Source organism: Pleurodeles waltl, chromosome 9 (genome assembly GCF_031143425.1).
Source record: "Pleurodeles waltl isolate 20211129_DDA chromosome 9, aPleWal1.hap1.20221129, whole genome shotgun sequence".
Classification (NCBI taxonomy): domain Eukaryota; kingdom Metazoa; phylum Chordata; class Amphibia; order Caudata; family Salamandridae; genus Pleurodeles; species Pleurodeles waltl.
In genome coordinates this window covers 455,540,044-455,561,881 of record NC_090448.1, presented here as the reverse complement: position 1 = coordinate 455,561,881, position 21,838 = coordinate 455,540,044, and the positions used below count along the sequence as shown (strand labels likewise).

At 45.4% G+C, this 21,838-nt stretch overlaps 1 protein-coding gene across 2 annotated transcripts in view; it reads left to right on the top strand.

The window, feature by feature from the left end:
* ASPG (asparaginase) overlaps positions 1-21,838 on the top strand; it is a 266,891-nt gene that overhangs the window by 89,206 nt on the left and 155,847 nt on the right. The gene's annotated exons all lie outside the window — the stretch shown is intronic.

The following is a 21,838-nucleotide window of genomic DNA, read 5'->3' as shown; positions in this document are numbered from 1 at the left end:
CAACTAAAGTGCTGCTGTATTTTAATGGCAACTTTGTACTAAATATATTGGCAAAGATTGTATGTGTGAGTGCTTGTGTATATGTGAGTGTGTGTATGTATGTGTGTGTGTGTGTATATATATATATATATATATATATCTTTTATTTATATATAATTTATATCCCCTAGTGACGTTAGGGACTAGGTAGTTATAGTTGTTTCTATAGAAAACATGTTTTTTGTTTTGCTGATAACTTTGGTGCCGTTTGATTCTTCACTAAATTTTCCAAAAAATATGACGCTCAAAAAGTTTCAGGGAGACCTGTTAAGCAGCGGCTGATAGAAAATGTGTGTTGGGGGGGGGCTGGGTTTTGGGTCCCAAAGTGCTTTTTCCCCCATGCATTTTATTTTTCTGTAAGAATTTCAAACAGAAATAGCGCCCAAACCACTGGATGAAATTATACCAAATTTGGTAGAAAGGTGGCTCTTGGTCCAGAATCAACCTTTTTGTTACTTGGTGTGTATCTGTTAAGTAGTTTTTGATAAATTAAAGAAAGTCCAAATTTGTAACTATAGGGACGCGAAGGCTTAGTGAACCCTCCTGATCTCATGCTGAGATCGGATTGGCAGCCATGTTGGAATTCGGCTTCAGCTGAGTCCTAGAAAAAAACAGATTAAAAAGAAGAAAAGGGTCCAGGCTAGGGACATCCCTCCAGAGGAAAAAAAAATATTCTGTTTTTAAATTTTCAGCGGGAGTCACAGCGGATCTGGCAAAAAAAACAAAACAAAAACCCACAGGCATTGAAATCATGAATGCAGGGGAGTGGGGCTCAGTGGGTGCCTGCCCTCTCCTCCCCCATGCAGCCTCAGGGATCGCCACCTCCCCTAATATCTAATTATATGCGGAGGGCTACCCGCCCCCCATTCCTGGAGACCACCTCCCCGAGTTTAAATTTAAACAAGATATGGGGTTCAGTTTTGGGCCTCTGGGGCCACCACCTTCCCAGGGCTGTATAAGTTGTAGGGGGACTGAATGGCCCCCCTAGAAGAGCCATTGATGGCCCTGGGGACCGCTTCACCCCAGAGCCTGCTCCTGCTATGTCCATGGGTGCCCGCCTCCGGGACATAGCTGTTTGCTCTGACTTGGCGGGAGCTTTGACAGCTCCCAACAAGTCGGAGCAACTACTCCGGTTACATCAAGTGAATGCTGTCAAACAGCTCTCACTTGCTGGAGGTGGAGGTTTTCTCTGTTTCCCTGACTGCAGAGATGCAGGCAGAGAAACATAGGAAACTATTGCTGTCACAGACTGGGAGCTACATGTTTAGCAGCTCCCCGTCTGTGACAGCAGTGCCTGCTCCCTCAGGAGGTGGGGAGCCGGCTGGGACCGCAGGGACCGCCACGCCCTCCCTCCCCCCCCCCCCCCCCCCCAGTGGTGACTGGGTGCCCTGGGAGGCATCAAGTGACATGTCCGGGCCCCAAAGGATGCGGTCCATGGGACCCAGATCGGCCTGGGGTTGCCATGTGCCTCCTATTCCCCCAAAAACAAATAAAATGTTTAGGCTGGGATCCCTGGGGCTGAGATTGGCCAGGGGGAGGCGGCCATGTACACCCCCCCCTCCCCCCCCAAAATAAATAAATAAATAAGCATTTTAAGAAAGCCTGTGCCCGTGCACGCTAGTGGTTGGATTTAGGTATGGTAATGAATGCTAGCATTGTAATGTTCCCATGATGGGCTGTGGTCTGAGAGTATTATAGGTACCTGTATTGCATTGTCTGTCTGGTATCTCCGTATATGATCTATCCTCAAATGTTCGGTGGCCCACAGAAAAATATGAGTAGTTGATATGAAGAGGTTGGTGATGTCTCCATGCATCAATCAGACTCTTCACTAAGCAGTTTTCCTCCCCTGTGGGAAGTGTTGGTGACTTCTCTGCTGCAATTGGCCTTTGAGAGCCCCCACACACACATACACAATCATTGGTATTTTTCAAACGGCTATTCTTTCTTGTATGGCATTGTAGGAAGCTGGCTCTGCATATACAATATCACAATGAGATATAGTGTGCATAGAGTCAAGGGGTTCTCCAAGAGGCTTGACAGAGGCAATAATAGATAATACCAATGCTCTATTTGTGGTAGTGTGGTCGAGCAGTTAGGCTTATCAGAGGGTAGTGTTAAGCATTTGTTGTACACACACTAGCAACAGAAGAAACGCACACTCAATGACTTAACTCCATATATAGAAAAATATATTTTTGTTACTTTATTACTAGAACCACAAGACTCAGTTCAGAAGTAAATACTGTTGCAGGTAAGTACTTAGCATAGACATCAATGTAACTTTGTTTCATTTAAGTCAAGTAAAGTTTTTTTAAGAAAACCGAGAATATCTATTTTAAAAGTGGACACAGAGCATTTTCAGAACAGTTCCTGGGGGAAGAAAATAAAGTACAGTTTTAGAGGTAAGTACACGACTTACAGTTCCAGTCTCTGGGTTATGGGTAATCCACCGCTGAAGGTTCAAGTCAACCCCAAACACTCGCCACCAGCAACACGGGGCCGGCCGGGTGCAGAGGTCAAAGTTTAGCAATTTTAACGTTGGCTCCTATGGGGACATGGGGTACTCGGATTTCGGTCTGCCAGCAGGTAAGTACTCGTGGCTCGGAAGGCTGACCAGGTGGGATTGGAGGAGCCCCAAGTAGGCACCGATCCCACACCCACAGCGGCACTGAGGTGGCCGGGTGCAGGGTGCAAACAGGGCATCTGGTTTCCAAAGAAACTCTGAGGGGACACCAGGGGTCACTCAGACTCTGCAGGCGAGGTCCACGGAGGTGTCTCGGCCATACCACCAGTCAGACAGGGAAGAGGGCCGCCTGTTGGTAGTTGCTGCACCGGGTGTCGATTTGTCCAAGGCCTGGGGGCTGCGGTGCATTGGGCCCTTTGGCGTCCGTTATCTTCGTCCAGGTCAGTCGCGGTTAGGGGGGGTTCTCGGGATTCCCTCTACCAGGGTGGGTACTTGGGGGTCCTCTCTGGTTGGTTGGGTCATCTTGACTCGGGCCGTGGGCTTCTGGTGCAACGTGGTGAGGGCTCACACTTCTGGAATGAGGTGGGAGTCCTTCAGAAGAGGTTTCTTGTTCTGTTCTTCTTTGGACAGGGCCGCGGTCCATGGGAGTTCTTGATCCTCTGTGATGCAGGCAGTCCTCTGGAGTTTTTTCAGAGGTCGCTGGACCTGCAGGGTGTGTCACTTTTCTTCTGCAGGTCCTTTGAAGCAGGAGAAAGGCTGGTAGGGCTGGGGCCAAGTCAGTTGTTGTCTCCTTTCCTTCTTCTGGGGTTTCCGCTAAGCAGTCCTTCTTGTGAGGTCTTCAGGAATCTGACTAGCTTGGTTCAGGGAGCCCTTAAATAAAAGATTTAGGGGCATTTTAGGGGTCAGAGGGCAGTAGCCAATGGCTACTGTCCCTGAGGGTGGCTACACCCTCCTTGTGCTCACTCCCTTTGGGGAGGGGAGCACATTCGTGTCCCTTTTGGTCCCTGTCCTCTAAACCAAGATGGAGGATTCTGCAAAGAGGGGGGTCACTTCAGCCCTGGACACCTTAGGGGTGGTCTTGGCTGAGGTGGTGACTCCTCCTTGTTTTTCCTAATTATCTCTCTGGACTTGCCACCAAAAGTGGGGGCTTTGTCCAGGGGTGGGGATATGCACTAGCTGGAGTGCCCTGGGGTGCTGTGACACGAAGCCTGAGCCTTTGAGGCTCACCGCCAGGTGTTAAAGTTCCTGCAGGGGGGGAGGTGTGAAGCACCTTCACCCAGTGCAGGCTTTGTTTCTGGCCTCAGAGACTACAAAGGCTCTCACCCCAGGGGGTCAGAAACTCGTCTCTCAGTGGCAGGCTGGCACAGACCAGTCAGTCCCGCACTGAAGGATTGGGTAAAATACAGGGGGCATCTCTAAGATGCCCTCTGTGTGCATTTTTTAATAAATACTGGCATCAGTGTGGGTTTATTATTCTGAGTACTTTGATACCAAACTTCCCAGTAGTTAGTGTAGCCATTATGGAACTGTGGCGTTTGTTTTGACAAACTCCCAGACCATATACTTAATATGGCCACACTTTACTTATAATGTCTAAGAATGGACTTAGACACTGTAGGGACATCTTGCTCATGCAGCTGTGCCCTCACCTGTGATGCAGTGCACCCTTCCTTTTACAAGGGACTTAACTGTGTGCCAGGGGTGTACCAATTGTGGAAACAATGGTACATTTTTAGTGAAAGAACACTGGTGCTGGGGCCCGGTTAGCAGCACTCTCAGTCAAGTCAGTATCTATATGAGGCAAAATGTTTGGGGTTGGGGGTACTGCAACAAGGCCCATTTTCCTACAGGCATTATGTAGAAATCTTTCTTCCCTTTAGTTAGGTGGCTATATTTAAATTAAGGTGATCAGGGAAATCCTCCCACCTCTGTTAACCACCACCCAGAGTCCCCACTAATAGGTATTCCCACTTGTGTATGTTCTTCCAAGCTAAAGAAAAATATTGCTATTTAATGGCTCTTAAATTTAGCTGTTTCTTAGACCTGATCTTCTTTCAACACGTGGGTGTTTTGAGAAACAGACCTCTCCCTCACCTAAATCCAATTCCTGGAGAATGTTCAATTGTCAAAGCAGAATATTGAGGCTGCTGACCTTCTGTTTAGTAATTTTAGGAGTTGGCAACATAATCCCTTTTTTATTTTTTTACACAGTCTTTTATTGTTACGTAACAGGAAGTACAATTCTAGATAGAATGTATCAACCAGTATTTGAAAGTCAGACATGTATCACCGGTAATGCTTATTTTGGTTAGGGTTTGAATTTACTTTTTATCAGTCTCTTATATTAATTTTCTGTTGGGGCTAATGTATTTACCCTTTCCCATAGCTACGTTTTGAACCTTTTCCTGATTTACTTATCCCAGTTTACACTCACTGTTTATGTAACTCTTCCCTGCCCCAAATCCTCCCACTTGAACCCTCGGAATAAGAGAGATTTTCCAACGTTCTCCCCTCCAACTCAGTTGTAATTTGTAAACTCATAACTCTAGAGCATGAACAAGTGAATGGGAATTAATTACCTTTTTGATCTCCTAGCCTATACTATAGTAGAATAATGGGTTGCAATCCCTTATGTTCAGCCTGTTCTTGTCTTCATTACCACCTCTGGCATTCATTTTAGTGATGAGTCAATTCCCTTAATGTTTTCTCCACTTTCATTGTTCTTATTCCTTGAGTTTCTCTATTGTGGCTTTTTGAGCTGTCCAGGTGTTCAAGGACCTCTTCTTTGCTTGCTAATATTTCCTTTGGGTCTGGGTGATGTTTCTGCTCTTTCTGGTGACCCTATACTAGTACTCACGGGCCGGGGCTGACTTTGTGGAGCCCTATGCCAAGGCCTATTCCTTTCTGTTCACTGCAAGACCCAGCTGCTTTTCATCTCTTCCAGTGATGCAGTTGTGAATTGTCAGCCTTCCGATTGAAAGTGTATGGGGGGGACAGAGCTGCATTGTCAAGTTACTGGTGGCTCCAGAGTGGTCCTTCCAAAATTGTGCTTTAAAATGGCCTGATTAGTTTTTATGGCCATAGCAGTAATGTCCTTGGGGGGCACCACTCTAGATTAATGAGCTTTGTGAGAGCAGGTGCAATGGGGATGCAACCTTTGATGTGACGTTCACTGCTCCGAGTTGGAGACTTTCTAGGCCCAATCATCTGTGCAAGCCCTGGAGACCCTACTATCTTGCAGCCATCTACTCCAGTGGCCAGAGCCACAAGCTGTGCTGGTGAGGTCTCCTCGCTGGAAAAGCACTAACCAGTTCTTCGCCAAGAGGTACTGGTGCTGCTATGTGGAACCCTGGTGGCAAGCGCCTCCCTGGCTTATAGCATTATAACTGGGCAATCAGGGTGACTAAAACCATGGCATGGAGGACGAAACCATGGAGGACCCTAGAAAAAAAAAAAAAAGGATTTTTAGGATTCCAGAGGCGTAATACACAAGCAATATCATGAATTTCCTGCAAACCTTAATACCCACATTAAGGGTCTGACGTTCTCACCACCATTAGAGTTTCAGGAAGGGCACAGAACAATGCAACACAGCTCGGTGCGCCCGCAATTTTTTAACCTTTTATGATTTCAGCACGCAAGACCTATTCTCTCAGAAGCTAAAAAAAATATGGCTCACATATGATCCAGAAAAGTAGAACTTCCTTCTTGGGCGACTTCTCCTATGAAGAACGTATAACATGGTAGATGTTTTTGGCATTTCATCCCAGCTGAAAAGGTGACCTAATTAGTTTGGGCTCCTGGAACCAGAACTTGATTGCCACTAAACGACCAAACTAAGAAATTTTGGGATTCCGCATAATTGCAACTTTTGCTGGAAGACACAAGGACCTACCATATCAACATGGATGTCTCACCCCTTTACCTGATCTGGACCAAAAACTCCCCATAACTGTTATCAATAGGTTAGGAGAAGAGAGACCAACCGGGACCATATTCCAAAGGCACACTTGAGCTAACCTCATAGAGAAGTCTTACTCTCTGCTCAAGCCATTAAACTAGTCTGAACCACACAGCATGACGACCTGAATAGATAGCCCCAGGAAACATACCGATACCTTTGAAGCATTAAGAAGGATCAACACAGCCTACGTTGTGAGCAGGGTGTAGGCCAGACTGCTGGAAGTGACTACAATCTGACCAAAAGGACATAAAGCAGACTCCAACAGGGATTTATTACCAAACTCCTGCTGTGTATTAGATGTTTTCTACACCTCAATACACACCTTTTTGCCTACTCTGTGAGGGTCTACTATTCTTTTAACCCCTTCGCTGCCAGGCCTTTCCCCCTCCTGTGCCAGGCCTTTTTTAGCCTATTTGGAATAGTTCTCGCTTAGGCCCTCATAACTTTTTGTCCACATAAGCAACCCACGCCAAATTTGCGTCCTTTTTTCCCAACATCCTAGGGATTCTAGAGGTACCCAGACTTTGTGGGTTCCCCTGAAGGAGGCCAAGAAATTAGCCAAAATACAGTGAACATTTCGTTTTTTTTCACAAAAATGGGAAAAAGGGGCTGCAGAAGAAGACTTGTGGTTTTTTCCCTGAAAATGGCATCAACAAAGTGTTTGCGGTGCTAAAATCACCAGCTTCCAAGCTTTCAGGAACAGGCAGACTTGAATCAGAAAACCCAATTTTTCAACACAAATGTGGCATTTTACTGGGATATACCCCATTTTAACGATTTTTGTGTGCTTTCAGCCTCCTTCCAGTCAGTGACCGAAATGGGCGTGAAACCAATGCTGGATCCCAGAAACCTAAACATTTCTGAAAAGTAGACCAAATTCTGAATTCAGCAAGGGGTAATTTGTGTAGATCCTAAAAGGGTTTCTGACAGAAAATAACGACTGAAAAGAATAAATAATTAAATTGAGGTGAAAAAAACAGCAATTTTTCTCTACGTTTTACTCTAACTTTTTCCTGCAATGTCAGATTTTTTAAAGCAATATACCGTTACGTCGTCTGGACTCTTCTGGCTGCGGGGATATATAGGGCTTGTAGGTACATCAAGAACCCTAGGTACACAGAGCCAATAAATGAGCTGCACCCTGCAGTGGGTTTTCATTCTATACCGGGTATACAGCAATTCATTTGCTGAAATATAAAGAGTGGAAAATAGCTATCAAGAAAACATTTGTATTTCCAAAATGGGCACATGATAAGGTGTTGAGGAGCAGTGGTTATTTGCACATCTCTGAATTCCAGGGTGCCCATACTAGCACGTGAATTACAGGGCATTTCTCATGTCTTTTTTACAGACTTTTATATTTGGAAGGAAGAAATGTAGAGAAAGACAAGGGACAATAACACTTGTTTTGCTATTCTATGTTCCCCCAAGTCTCCCGGTAAAAATGATACCTCACTTGTGTGGGTAGGCCTAGCGCCCGCGACAGGAAAAGCCCCAAAATACAACGTGGACACATCCCATTTTTTGACAGAAAACCAAGGTGTTTTTTGCAAAGTGCCTACCTGTAGATTTTTCACCTCTAGCTCAGCCGGCACCTAGGGAAACCTACCAAACCTGTGCATTTTTGAAAAATAGAGACCTAGGGGAATCCAAGATGGGGTGACTTGTGGGGCTCTGACCATGTTCTGTTACCCAGAATCCTTTGCAAACCTCAAAATTTGGCTAAAAAAAACACGTTTTCCTCACATTTCGGTGACAGAAAGTTCTGAAATCTGAGAGGAGCCACAAATTTCCTTCCACCCAGCGTTCCCCCAAGTCTCTCGATAAAAATGATACCTCACTTGTGTGGGTAGGCCTAGCGCCCGCAACAGAAAGTTCTGCAATCTGAGATAAGCCACAAATTTCCTTCCACACAGATTATGGGGATAGCACAGCGAGTTGATAAGCACATATTCTTCTTTTATACATCTTTAGGCTGACTCTGCTTTGGGGACCCACACAAGTGAGGTGTCATTTTACTTGGGAGACTGAGGGGAATGCTGGGGAGTAGGAATTTTGTGCTGGAGCGGTGATTGTACAAACAAAAGTCAGGAAAATATGCTTTTTTAAGCACATTTTGAGGTTTGCAGAGGAGTCTGGGTAAGAAAATCTTGGGGGATCCACGCAAGCCACACCTCCCTGGACTCCTTGGGGTGTCTTGTTTAAAAAAATGTCTGGGTTTGGTAGGTTTCCCTAGATGAAGGCCCCACCCAGGACCAAAAACATAGGTGCCCCCTCCCCCCCAAACACAGGTATTTTTGTAATATATCATTTTGATGTGTCCACATACTTTTGTGATGTGCCAAACACTAAAATTGTGAAAAGAAACGCACTTGGGTTATGTGAAAAAGACCCTTCACCCACCAACCAAGTTGGTGGCATGCTTAATCATCGGGGTCCCACCTGAGACACCTAGCGTGTCACAAGTGTGCTGCGATGCCTGATTACAGCGGAGCAGGTTTTGTCATTTGTACCACACATACTGGTTGGATTTGGCACGAGGGTGAGTGATGGTTCAGTAGATCAAATTTTATTAACAAGAGATTTCACAACAGTGAAATGCACTGGTAATAACTGAAAGGCCAAAAAACTGAACCAATGACTCACAGCTTGTGAGCTGTAAAGCCACGGCAAGGCACCAACCGCTTTACAGTCCATTCACACACCTTTCATACATGACATGCACAAGACCATTCACGCCGCCAGCCACGGGCCCAGCACATTACAACACTCGCATCGACAGTCAGCGCCAGTCAAGGGCCCATCACTTTCATACGCCCACATGCCTGATTCAGCAATCACACCAGCTGATGAGTGTGTGGACTGGCGTTTGGCTGGCACCGCCAGCCAAGCGCCACCCCACCCACACTGCCAGCCAAGCGCCACCCCACCCATACCGCCAGCCAAGCACCACCCCACGCACACTGCCAGTCAAGCGCCACCCCACGCACATCGCCATCACGTTTCTTTGTTGTTTATAAACAACAAAGAAACCACTAACTAATTATAAAATAAGTACAAATCTACAAACACAAGAGCTCTAACTAAATACATGACAGTATTGCCAACCGTGAAACTGAACATATGAAAATATAAAACAGGCAGTTTACACTCACGGTATTTCCCCAAACTTTTCCTTGTGTGGTAACTTCTAAAACAGCCAGGCACACACAGCCCAGGCTTTGAAGGGCATTCAGGGCAGTACATCCGGCTCTCCCTCCGGATTGATCTCCGGGCACATACTCTACATTTCTTTGTGGACAAGTCTTTTTTGGGAGTGGGAGGAATGTGATATGGAAAGTGGCGATCTTTCAGCCTAGCCACATCCTCCATCACTTCTACTCTAGGAACTGTTGCCCGTTCCACCACAGTAAGGCTCTCTATCACTGACTCCTGAAATTTAACAAATGTCATCCTTGACTCAGGTGAACAATCCTTGAACACAGTAAAAGCATTAAAAGTTGCCTAATGAAATAAATGTAGGGCCAACTTTTTATACCACACGTAAGACTTACGAATAGCAGTGTAAGGTTCCAACCTCTGATCTACTCTATCAACACCGCCCATGTGCCTATTGTAGTCCAAAATGCACGCAGGTTTGCGCACTTCCGCAACCTGACCCCAAACAGTCACAGGGGAAGTACTCTCCTCATGGATGGTAGTGAGCATGTACACATCCCTCCTGTCTGAAAATGTCAGAGCTAGCAGGTCATTATTCCGCAAGGCACTGCACTGTCCTCAAGTTTTTTACAGACAAGCTCCCTTGGATAGCCTTTCCGGTTAGAACGGAATGTGCCACAAGCAACAGTGTCCACTCTAAACAACTCCTTGAACAACTGCAATCCAGTGTAGAAATTATCTACGTACAAATGGTGACCTTTACCTTCTACCAGTGTAGACCTGGAAATTATACACATCCTGTACTGCTTTCTGACAGCATATACAATTTAATCCCATACCGTGCCCTCTTACTAGGAATGTACTACTTAAAAACTAAGCGCCCCTTGAAAAGGACCAAAGACTCGTCCACACTTATCTCTTTGCCTGGAACATAGACCTCTGAAAACCGATCTCCAAAATGATCAAGGACAGGCCTAATCTTAAAAAGACGGTCACAATCAGGGTGATCTCGTGGCAAGGATAAAGCATTGTCTACAAAATGCAGCATACGAAGAATAAGCAAATATTGATTACGTGTCATAGTTGCAGGAAATATAGCCGTTGCCATCAAGGGACTAGTAGACCAATAAGAAGCCAGTGACTGCTTCCTAATCAACCCCATCAAAAAAGTCAAAATCTAAAAACGTTTTCATCTCTTCCTGATATGTGGGAACCCACTGAGTAGCTCTATACTGAGCCCTAAGTCTTGCAGCGTTGTCCCTCAAATATTGCTCTGCATACAAATTAGTCTGCTCCACAATCTCTTCCCAAAATACATCGTCCATAAACAAGTGAAAGAAATGGACAGGCAAAAAGTTTTCCGTATTGACTCTACACCCTGGGAGACCAGTAAATGCAGGTAACTGTGGCTGCTCCATGTTTGGGGCAATCCAGGTGTCAGGTCTTCTAATGGGAAACCCTTCAGCCCCAGGCTGCTGCACTCTTGGCACATCAATGTCCTCCTCTAAAACAGGCCCTTTATCTGCACTGAGAGTAGCCTCCTCATCAGAAGAATACTCTCGGACAGAAAACTCACTGCCAGAATCTCTTACTTCCTCCTCTGCCTCCGATGCAGAGTCAGTCTCGTAATCATGGTCTGAAGACGACTCAAAGAGCATGCCAACAACCTGCTGAGCGGTCACTCTGCGGCTAGCCATGATCCTCACTAACAACAAATGGATTGCCAACAACAACTAGCACTAAAATAAGTAATAAACAAATTGTAGCTTTATCACAAAGAGTTATGTACTAAAAAAAACTATACCACTCACTTGCCTGAACAAGCTACTCACCAGCAACTACTCTGCACAGACACAGCAATCACCAATGATATCCCACTAAAAAGAAAAAAGCAAATTAGACATATGACAACACAAATATCATTGTGCTCAAATATAAGGACAATTTCACACACAATATTGCATTTAGTACACCACCTACAATCATGTCATTCATGCATGTCAACAATACTCCTTTGGAGTAAATTGCTTTCACTTACCTAAAACATGCAACTATGCAAACGGCAGGACAACTACTGCCAAAACCCCAAGGATCGACAGCAAAGGAAGCAAAAGCTTTGAACTAGAACAAAAAGAAGAAATAAACTGTTATAATTACAAATACTTCGCCAGTTGACAAACACCCCGCCACCATGAACTTAGAAATTGTCCCTGGTGCCTAAATGGCTTCTGCCCCACTAGGAGGCAGATGGGCCTAAAAAAAAAATAGGCTGATCTGCCTCCAAGGTGGGCAGAAATGGCCATCGCTAACGTGCCCCCTTTGGGGGGCCGACCCTTGCCAAAGGTGCCGCCCCCCCCACACAAAACACACACACAGGATCCCTGGTGCCTAAGTGGATTTTGCCCCCAAGGAGGGCAGAAATGGCCAACAGCTCTGTGCCCCCTTTAGGGGGCGACCCTTGCCAAAGGGGGCAAACTGCTTGGTGGTTTCTGCCCTCCTTGGGGGCAGAGATGGCCAGTACGAAATTTCCCCCCTTTGGGGGGTGCCCCCAAACACACAAAACACTCACACACCTCACAATCCCTGGCGCCTAGTGGGTTTCGACCCCCCCCCCCCCACACCCCCGGCCCAGATCGGCCAAAAGCATGGCCTATCTAGCCCCAGGGGGGGCTGATCCATATTAAAAAATGATTGCCCCCGGGGCAGCGAGCTTTGCCTAAGGGGTCGCTGCCCTAAAACAAAAAAAATAATTTCCCTGGTGTCCAGTGGTTTTCGGCCAATAAAAAAAATTAGCCCCCAATGGGAGCGACCCTTGCCCAATGTGTCACTCCCTAAAATACATGCCCAACATAATTTCCCTGGTGTCTAGTGGATTTCGTCCACCCCCCCACCCCACCCCCTCCGCGGCAGATCGGCCGAAAAATCGATCGGAAAAATTCGGAAAAAATACCCCCCCCCTATGGGAGCGACCCTTGCCAAAGGGGTCACTCCCAAATCTAAACACCTTAAAGAACTGCCTGGTGCCTAGTGGGGATTCCTGCTCCACGATCGCGGGCCCTCAAGAAGTCCCAAAGAAGAAAGGACTTACCTTGTATCTCCTTTCTTCTCGATGCGCTGGAAGCAAATGGCTTCCAGCGCGTCCCTCTGCAATATTTGATGACGTTGGCACACTGTAAACGCGCTGTCATCGGATTGCCGAGGGGGGGGGGGGGTCGGGGTGGAAGGGGAAGGGCTTCCCCTTCCATCCACGACCAGGGGGTTTGGGTGAGGGGCCCCATGGGGGGAGCGCTAGCGTTCTTCCCAGTTCCCGGGTGCAGGACGAGGTGATCTCGTCCAAGGCACCCGGGAACCAGTGCCTTGGACGAGATCACCTCGTCCAAGGCACCATACCGGGTAAACTGAACCCCAATATATCCTCCTACCCCTTCACTGAAGCAATAGTGATGCCCTATCGAACAGAAGAGACCCTAAACATAAGGTCATTTTAATGTCGGTGGCATGACCCACTATGTTGAACTGAAAGACACTGACATTTTAGTATCCAAGAACCTTATCGAACTCTCATGCAAGAAGCTCACCTCGGTGCTGTAGTATCAGCTAATCTCAAACATAACTGGGTAGGTAGGGTCTTCTCCTATTCAGGCTCTGACAACACCTCTCGCTATACACTACCTGCATTGAATAAAATCAGGAAGTATGGAGTGGCTATACTGCTGCACAAGAGACTACCATTGCATGTTCTAAAAACATGGACAAATAACACTGATTGTGTTTTTTGTCAGTTTAAAATGCTTGTATCAAATTTTAATGGTATTTATTTGCACCAAAATGAGACTAAAAGATCTTGGCTAATTAAAATAAATTGCCTGCTGACTGCATGTGGCCCCGCTAAAGTGATTATGGGCGGTGACTAGAACATGGTTCTAGACCCCCTCTTGGTTAACAATATAATTCTAGACACCCGACCTGACAATAGAGTTGTCTTCCATGGTCTTTTGACAGATCATACTCTTATCAACCCCTGGTGCCTGCTATAATCCTACAGGGAAAGAATATACTTACCTGTCAGTGGCACGTGGATCAGAACCCAGGCTGGATTTCTTCTTAATGTTGCAACACTTCCAAGAATACAAATGTGAGATTGTTGGTGGAGGCCTTTTGGACCACTCCCTCCTACCATTTTCTACAGAGCTACAATGAATGATTCTTAAAACGCACATGGTAACTGAACACCATGAATCTTGAATACCCAGATGAGAAGAAAAGTCATAGCCCTGTTCAGTGAGTTGCTGTCTCCCAGAATGGAACCCAGAGTCCTCCATGTATTTACAGGTATACAGCCACTCGGTGCACATATGCAACCTTCATATACTGCACAGAGCTGTATCCTTCATATACTGTATCACCCATAGGCAAACCTACAACCAGTGCATACATTTAAAATGCACTCACAGCACAGCACTATAGCCTTTATTTACTGTACCACTCATAGGCACACATACATCCAGCACATGGGTTTACCATGCACACGTGACTCAGTACGGCATTATTCCTGTAATGTCCCCTCCCCAGGTGTGCACACACGGAGTACAGATACACCACTCTTGCACTGTGCGGCACTACACACCAAACAGGTATAGGCTAAGGGTGAGATAGGCACACAGCAGGGGAACTTCAAAATGAGTGAGCCTCTAGGCCTCACTCAAATGACACAGGTTAATAAGCACAGGCAAAGCCAGTAGGTTTCACCTATGTGGGAGGCATTGGCTTTGCCAATGTCTTTTTGCCATGTTGTACAGCAATATGGCCGAAAGTGTAAAAAAATAAAACTGTGACGAAGCCAATGCTTGCCGCCTAATAGTGGTATTTTTTTTTTTTTTTTTTTTTAACTTACAGGCATGTTGAACAGCAGCTTCTGTGAAACGTGTCTAAAAGGTATTTTGAATAAAGCGCTATGACGCAGCAATTCTTTAGTTACAGCATGGTTTGTGGTGCTAGGAATGACGGCTCATTAATGAGTTTGCTTTCCACATCTCTTTGAAGGACTTGCTAGATGAGCGCTGGGGGACTACGTTACATACATTACATCTTTTTGTAGATGAGGACATGGAAATTGTCACTCTGGCGAGAGTCCTATAAGGGTCCCCTGTAGTGCAATAGTCTTATATTTAAAGGACTTGTTTGAAAATAACTTTCTAAAACAAGACAAACTTAGTTCTTTGAAGTAGAGTTGGCACAAGCCTCCTGTTTGCCACGAAAAGCACATAATGGAATTTTATCCAGTGTCTTGACTCTCTGCTATGCATGACTATTGCCCGTCCAATTCCTACCCCTGAATTCACCCTGAGTTGCAGAGGTACAAACCATTGGAAACACAAGGACTGGGTGCAGACACAGATGACAGGAGTTTGATGCCTAAGAGGCAGGTCCACTCTTCCGAGTTATCCAGGCCTCTATCAAGAAGAATAGGCACAAGCAGCAGCACACCAACAGGTTTACTCGTCTGTCATCACACAGTAATATCAGGACAAGGATATATGCTACCATCAAAACCCAGAAGTGGGAGGGAGACCCGGGGACATTTGAAGGACACTGCTGGCAGATCATGAAGATTGATGGAGGTGACTGAGGGAGACTTAATGTAAAGGAAGAAGAAATAAAAATCGAGGTGAAGCTGGAGAGAAGGAGGAAGATAAAGTAGATGAATGGGAGGAAACACAGATGGAGGCGAAAAAGAGAGGAAAAGGACAATACACAGGGAGCATTGAGGGTGTGGGGGACGGATAAATGGCGAAAAGGAAAGGGGGTGGTGGGCTTGGGTAAGTTAAAAGAACTTGGAGAGAGAATAGAAGTGAAAGGGGAGAGGGGCAAGGTGAGAACAGAAGATGATGGAAGAAGCGGGACCAACGAAGATCCTTACGATGGAGGGAGAGCAAAGGACAAAGAGGGCCTGGATGAGGTGTGGAGACTGAGGAGAGCAAGGAATTCTAGGGACAAAATGAAAAGAGGGAATGGGTAGAAGACGGTTGAAAGGAAGCTAGAGCATGAGTGGTAGAGCATGATGACGGGGAAGTATTCTCGTGTGAGAAAAAGAAAGAGGGAAGAATCTCAGCGAGGCTAAACAGCAAAGGGAAAAAGAGGAGAAAAAGTAGTTGCGGGGGAGAGATCCCAGGAATGCTGAGTCTGGGGTTAATTCAAAAGTACTCCTTGTAAAGGAGGAAAAATCTGAGGGGGGCTATAGCACAATTCTGAGATTTTCTAAACTGCATCAAGCTTTAATACATGGGGAAAAAAAGATCGCATGACTGTCTGATGATCGTTCATTGTCAAGCAAGATACTGAGCACCCATCCTCTTTGAGAGCTGAGTTAAGTAAACAAGGAGTGATAATAAAGGAATGCAAGGTTCTTAACATTATATTTTGGGATTTATTTAAATTGTTTTACTAAGTTGTGAACCTGATATTTTGGGGGCAGACAAAGATGCTGCAAAATATTTAAATGTATATTTTGGTTCCAAATATAAAGCAGAACCTCTTATGACCACATCCTGCATTGCCAAGGAACTCCTGTGATAACGACTACCTTAAAATCAAAAAATTTCTTACCAATAAAACTAGGACTGGAGTACTTTAAGTCACCCCAATTTGTCTTTGAATTTGGATGTAATATTAAGAGACTCAGGTTAGCTTTTTTACGTATAAATAAAATAAAAAGCAAATGATCCAAAATTATTCTGAAATGCAAAGGGGCTCTCAGCCTAGTTTCTGGACTATGAATTTGCAAGCATCAAAAATTCTTGGGAGGAGCCTTTTTTCTTAATGACACCTAAAAGAGCAACGTAAGGGTTTTGCCTGGGTTTACCATTCAATGCGCTTTTTTTTATATAACTGCCTTGTTATCTCATCCCCCAGCAAAATCACTTCATTACGAAGTATTTTAAAAAGTTAAATAAATTGAGAGACTGCCCTGATATCAAATGATTGAAGAAAGAGCTGCTCCCATTTTCCCGGTACGAGAAATATTTCAATGAAAACTGAGATCCAGAGACGGTAATAACATCATGGAAAACGGCTATAAATTAAATTAGGAATCAAAATCGTAGTGTCGAGGTTTTTTTTTTTTTTTTTAAAGAAGAAAAAAACAGAAAAAAATGTGAACTTTATAAAACTAAATGCTTTTTAAAGTCCATTCTTAACCGAAAAAAATCTCCTCCTTTCACCATATGTTTTCAGGACGAAAGCGCGATTTATTTGATCTCTAACGGTGCCATTTTGCAAACACTAGTGTAGGCCATATGATGGGGCTGCCTCAGCACCAATTCTCACATGCCAGGTCAGCCCTTTATTACAAATAAAAGTGATGCACTGGTACTAAGAAAACTGGATTAGGTTGGATAGAACTAAACCGAAAAAAAAATAAAGGTAAAAGCTGGTTATTAAAGCACCTGCTACTTTTTTAGGAAAATGTAATTTTCCCCTTATTCGTCTGGAAGATGGCTCTGTGTGGTAAATGCTCGCCGCTGACAAATGTAGTTTTCAGAGGCTATCCTTCCGGGATGAGTACATTTACCACTATAAACTGGACAATGTAGCATGTACTATTTACAGTGCTTGCAAACAGTGAAGTGCGTATGTAGCATTATACAAACAAGTCCTAATTATCAGACATACATGAAATCACTCCAGCAATTAACATTGTTGGTAATAAATAAAAGGCAACGGTGTTTGCAATGTAATATAAGTCAGACTACATTTTTCGCAGTTTATTTTTATGCCTGTTTGTCCTGGATGAGTTCATTGAAAACAGTTCCCAAAGTGTGGTTTAAGCATGATTCACATCACGACCGGCCTGTTAAATCATTTTCCAAAACTGGGCTCACCAAGATAAACATTTCTGGCTATAAGTGCTTTATGCTTCAACAAATGCCGCTGTTGTAAACCATGCGAAACGTTGGACGCGTATTCACCTGAGGGCATGTGACAAAGCCTGTGTGAGTTGAAATGTACCTTTGCTTGGGTTTGCACAAGACCACTCAAATGTTCCATTCAGCTGCCTTCTGCAGAGCGTGGCTTGCCCTCTTCGAGAAGTACCAGTCAAACTTATTTCTGGAGTGGGAAGTATGATAACATTTCCACAACACTGAAATATGCAGCTCAGAACAGTACTGTGAATGATAACCACAAATCCCATGTTCCTGGGAAGAAGTGAATACAGCGGATTCATAAAATAATGTGGCTAAGTCTTTATATTTGAAAGCTCGGCTGAGAATTTGGGGGAGGGGGTGGCTTTCTTTCTGCAAGGAGTAACCTCTGGTCACAGGCTAGCACGCCGTCTGTGACCATAGGAATGCATGCTCTCTTTGGATGGAGCGATGGGAGACCCATGAAGAAGCTGGGAAACCCAAACTAGAATCCCAGAAGCCTCTTATGTGCCACTCAAACCTGACGGAGTACAAAAAAATAGTCCCTCAGTCAGGTCAGGAGCAGCTGATGAGCACAGATTAGGTTGATTCAGTCTGTCACTTGTTCCTGGTCCACTGTAAGGAACGGATGTGATGTTTGCAGTCCGCAAATGGTAAGCAACAAACGAGCTCAAAGCCCTTTTTGAAAACAAGAGTCTTGAAAGTGAGGTGCATGCACTAACAGCCTCGGCCCTAAAGAGGACCTGTTCACTCTTGCTGATCGCTACACGGTATGCTGCCACCACTGCACTCATGCTTCTTAACTCCTGGTGAAAGCAATAGCCTCTCACCGCTATAAGGCTAGTGCTTTGGACCCCACCCTCCCAGTCCAGCAAAATGGTAATCTGTCAGACAGGCCTATGTCACAGCACACACGCATGATCAGTGTTTACCTAGCGCAACAAAAATAAACATTAGGTTAGTGGCAGCCGCTTTAAATCTCAAGGGGAGGGGCAGGTGGGGGGCGAAGACATGGGTGAAATAAAATAATAATTAAACATACCTTTCCGATGCTGGCTGCCTCGCTCCTGTTCCCTCTCGATGGTGTTGGTGTCCCAGAAGTCCGTGGGACACCAGCACAGGCTCCCCCATGCAATCCTAGTGCTGCTCTCATGCTAAACCTAGCATAAGAGCAGCACCAGGATCGGTCTGAGAGGCTTGGTCTGCCTCTCAGTCTTGGGAGTCTGTGCAGTTTTTCCAACTGAGCTGTTTAACACAGCTGGGTTGGAGAAACCTAAGTGCACGTGTGTTTGACCGGCCTAAGACGGCTGACCATACACACATTCACACTTAAGTGCACTCTGCTCCCCCTCCCTTCTCCCATGGCCCAGCTCGCTGCTCCCCACTTATGCTACTGGCTGAGCCAGCAGCTGAAAAATAAAACAATAGTAAGCTATTGTTTTATTTTTTAGCTGCTGACTTGGGGAAGGGGGGGGGGGGAGGGAGGAGCTGCCCCAGAATTTATACATTCGTACCTTTGTGTACTCTGAGTAGGAGTGAATGTCCATTAAAATGCAGAAGATGTTTGTAGGAAAATGCCACTGTTGGCATGGTTATCCCCTAACATTTTGTCTTTTGTTGATGCCAGCTTTGATTGAAAGTGTGGTTGGACCCTGCTAACCAGGCCCCAGCACCAGTGTTCTTTACCTAAAACTGTACCTTTGTCTCCACATTTGGCACTGCCCTGGTACACAGATACATCCTTGTAAAAGGTACCTGTGATACCAAGGGCCCTCTGACCAGGGAAGGGCTCCAAGGGCTGCAGCATGCATTTTGCCACCCTGGGGACCCCTCACTCAGCACATGCACACTGCCTCACAGCTTGTGTGTGCTGGTTGTGGATAAAAAGACTAAGTCGAAATGGCACTCCCCTCAGAGTGCAATGCCCACAACCCACTACCTGTGGCATAGATAAGTCACCCGTCTAGCAGGCCTTACAGCCCTAAGGTAGGGTGCACTATACCACAGGTGAGGGCGTAGCTGCATGAGCACTATGCCGCTACAGTGACTAAGCCAATTCTTAGACATTGTAAGTACAGGGTAGCCATAAAGAGTATATGGTCTGGGAGGTTGTCAAACATGAACTCCACAGTTCCATAATGGCTGCACTAAATACTGGTAAGTTTGGTATCAAACTTCTAAGCACAATAAATACACACTGATGCAAGTGTGGGATTTATTGAGAAATACACACAGAGGGCATCTTAGAGATGCCCCCTGCATGCCAGCCCAACTGCTAGTGATAGGCTGAGAAGTTTCTGCCAGCCTGCCTCTTCCAGACTAGGTTCTGGCCACATGGGGTGAATGCTTTTGTGCACTCTGTGACAAGGAACAAAGCCTGTCCTGGGTGGAGGTGCTTCACACCTCCCCCTGCAGGAACTGTAACACCTGGCGGTGAGCCTCAAAGGCTCAAGCCTGATGGTACAACGCCCCAGGGCACTCCAGCTAGTGGAGATGCATGCCCCCCGACACAGCCCCCACTTTTGGTGGCAAGTCCGGGGAGATGAGAAAAACAAGGAGCAGCCACCCCCTCAGCCAGGTCCACCCCTAAGGTGACCAGAGCTGAAGTGACCCCTGTAGGAGGCTGGCCTGGCTTGTAGTGGGTATCAAGGGGTACTTATACTCTGTACCAGGTCCAGTTATCCCTTATTACAGGGAGTGCAGAATTATTAGGCAAATGAGTATTTTGTCCACATCATCCTCTTTATGCATGTTGTCTTACTCCAAGCTGTATAGGCTCGAAAGCCTACTACCAATTAAGCATGTTAGGTGATGTGCATCTCTGTAATGAGAAGGGGTGTGGTCTAATGACATCAACACCCTATATCAGGTGTGCATAATTATTAGGCAACTTCCTTTCCTTTGGCAAAATGGGTCAAAAGAAGGACTTGACAGGCTCAGAAAAGTCAAAAATAGTGAGATATCTTGCAGAGGGATGCAGCACTCTTAAAATTGCAAAGCTTCTGAAGCGTGATCATCGAACAATCAAGCGTTTCATTCAAAATAGTCAACAGGGTCGCAAGAAGCGTGTGGAAAAACCAAGGCGCAAAATAACTGCCCATGAACTGAGAAAAGTCAAGCGTGCAGCTGCCACGATGCCACTTGCCACCAGTTTGGCCATATTTCAGAGCTGCAACATCACTGGAGTGCCCAAAAGCACAAGGTGTGCAATACTCAGAGACATGGCCAAGGTAAGAAAGGCTGAAAGAAGACCACCACTGAACAAGACACACAAGCTGAAACGTCAAGACTGGGCCAAGAAATATCTCAAGACTGATTTTTCTAAGGTTTTATGGACTGATGAAATGAGAGTGAGTCTTGATGGGCCAGATGGATTGGCCCGTGGCTGGATTGGTAAAGGGCAGAGAGCTCCAGTCCGACTCAGACGCCAGCAAGGTGGAGGTGGAGTACTGGTTTGGGCTGGTATCATCAAAGATGAGCTTGTGGGGCCTTTTCGGGTTGAGGATGGAGTCAAGCTCAACTCCCAGTCCTACTGCCAGTTCCTGGAAGACACCTTCTTCAAGCAGTGGTACAGGAAGAAGTCTGCATCCTTCAAGAAAAACATGATTTTCATGCAGGACAATGCTCCATCACACGCGTCCAAGTACTCCACAGCGTGGCTGGCAAGAAAGGGTATAAAAGAAGGAAATCTAATGACATGGCCTCCTTGTTCACCTGATCTGAACCCCATTGAGAACCTGTGGTCCATCATCAAATGTGAGATTTACAAGGAGGGAAAACAGTACACCTCTCTGAACAGTGTCTGGGAGGCTGTGGTTGCTGCTGCACGCAATGTTGATGGTGAACAGATCAAAACACTGACAGAATCCATGGATGGCAGGCTTTTGAGTGTCCTTGCAAAGAAAGGTGGCTATATTGGTCACTGATTTGTTTTTGTTTTGTTTTTGAATGTCAGAAATGTATATTTGTGAATGTTGAGATGTTATATTGGTTTCACTGGTAATAATAAATAATTGAAATGGGTATATATTTTTTTTTTGTTAAGTTGCCTAATAATTATGCACAGTAATAGTCACCTGCACACACAGATATCCCCCTAACATAGCTAAAACTAAAAACAAACTAAAAACTACTTCCAAAAATATTCAGCTTTGATATTAATGAGTTTTTTGGGTTCATTGAGAACATGGTTGTTGTTCAATAATAAAATTAATCCTCAAAAATACAACTTGCCTAATAATTCTGCACTCCCTGTAGTGTAGAAAAGGTGTTTCTAGCAGCTTAGGC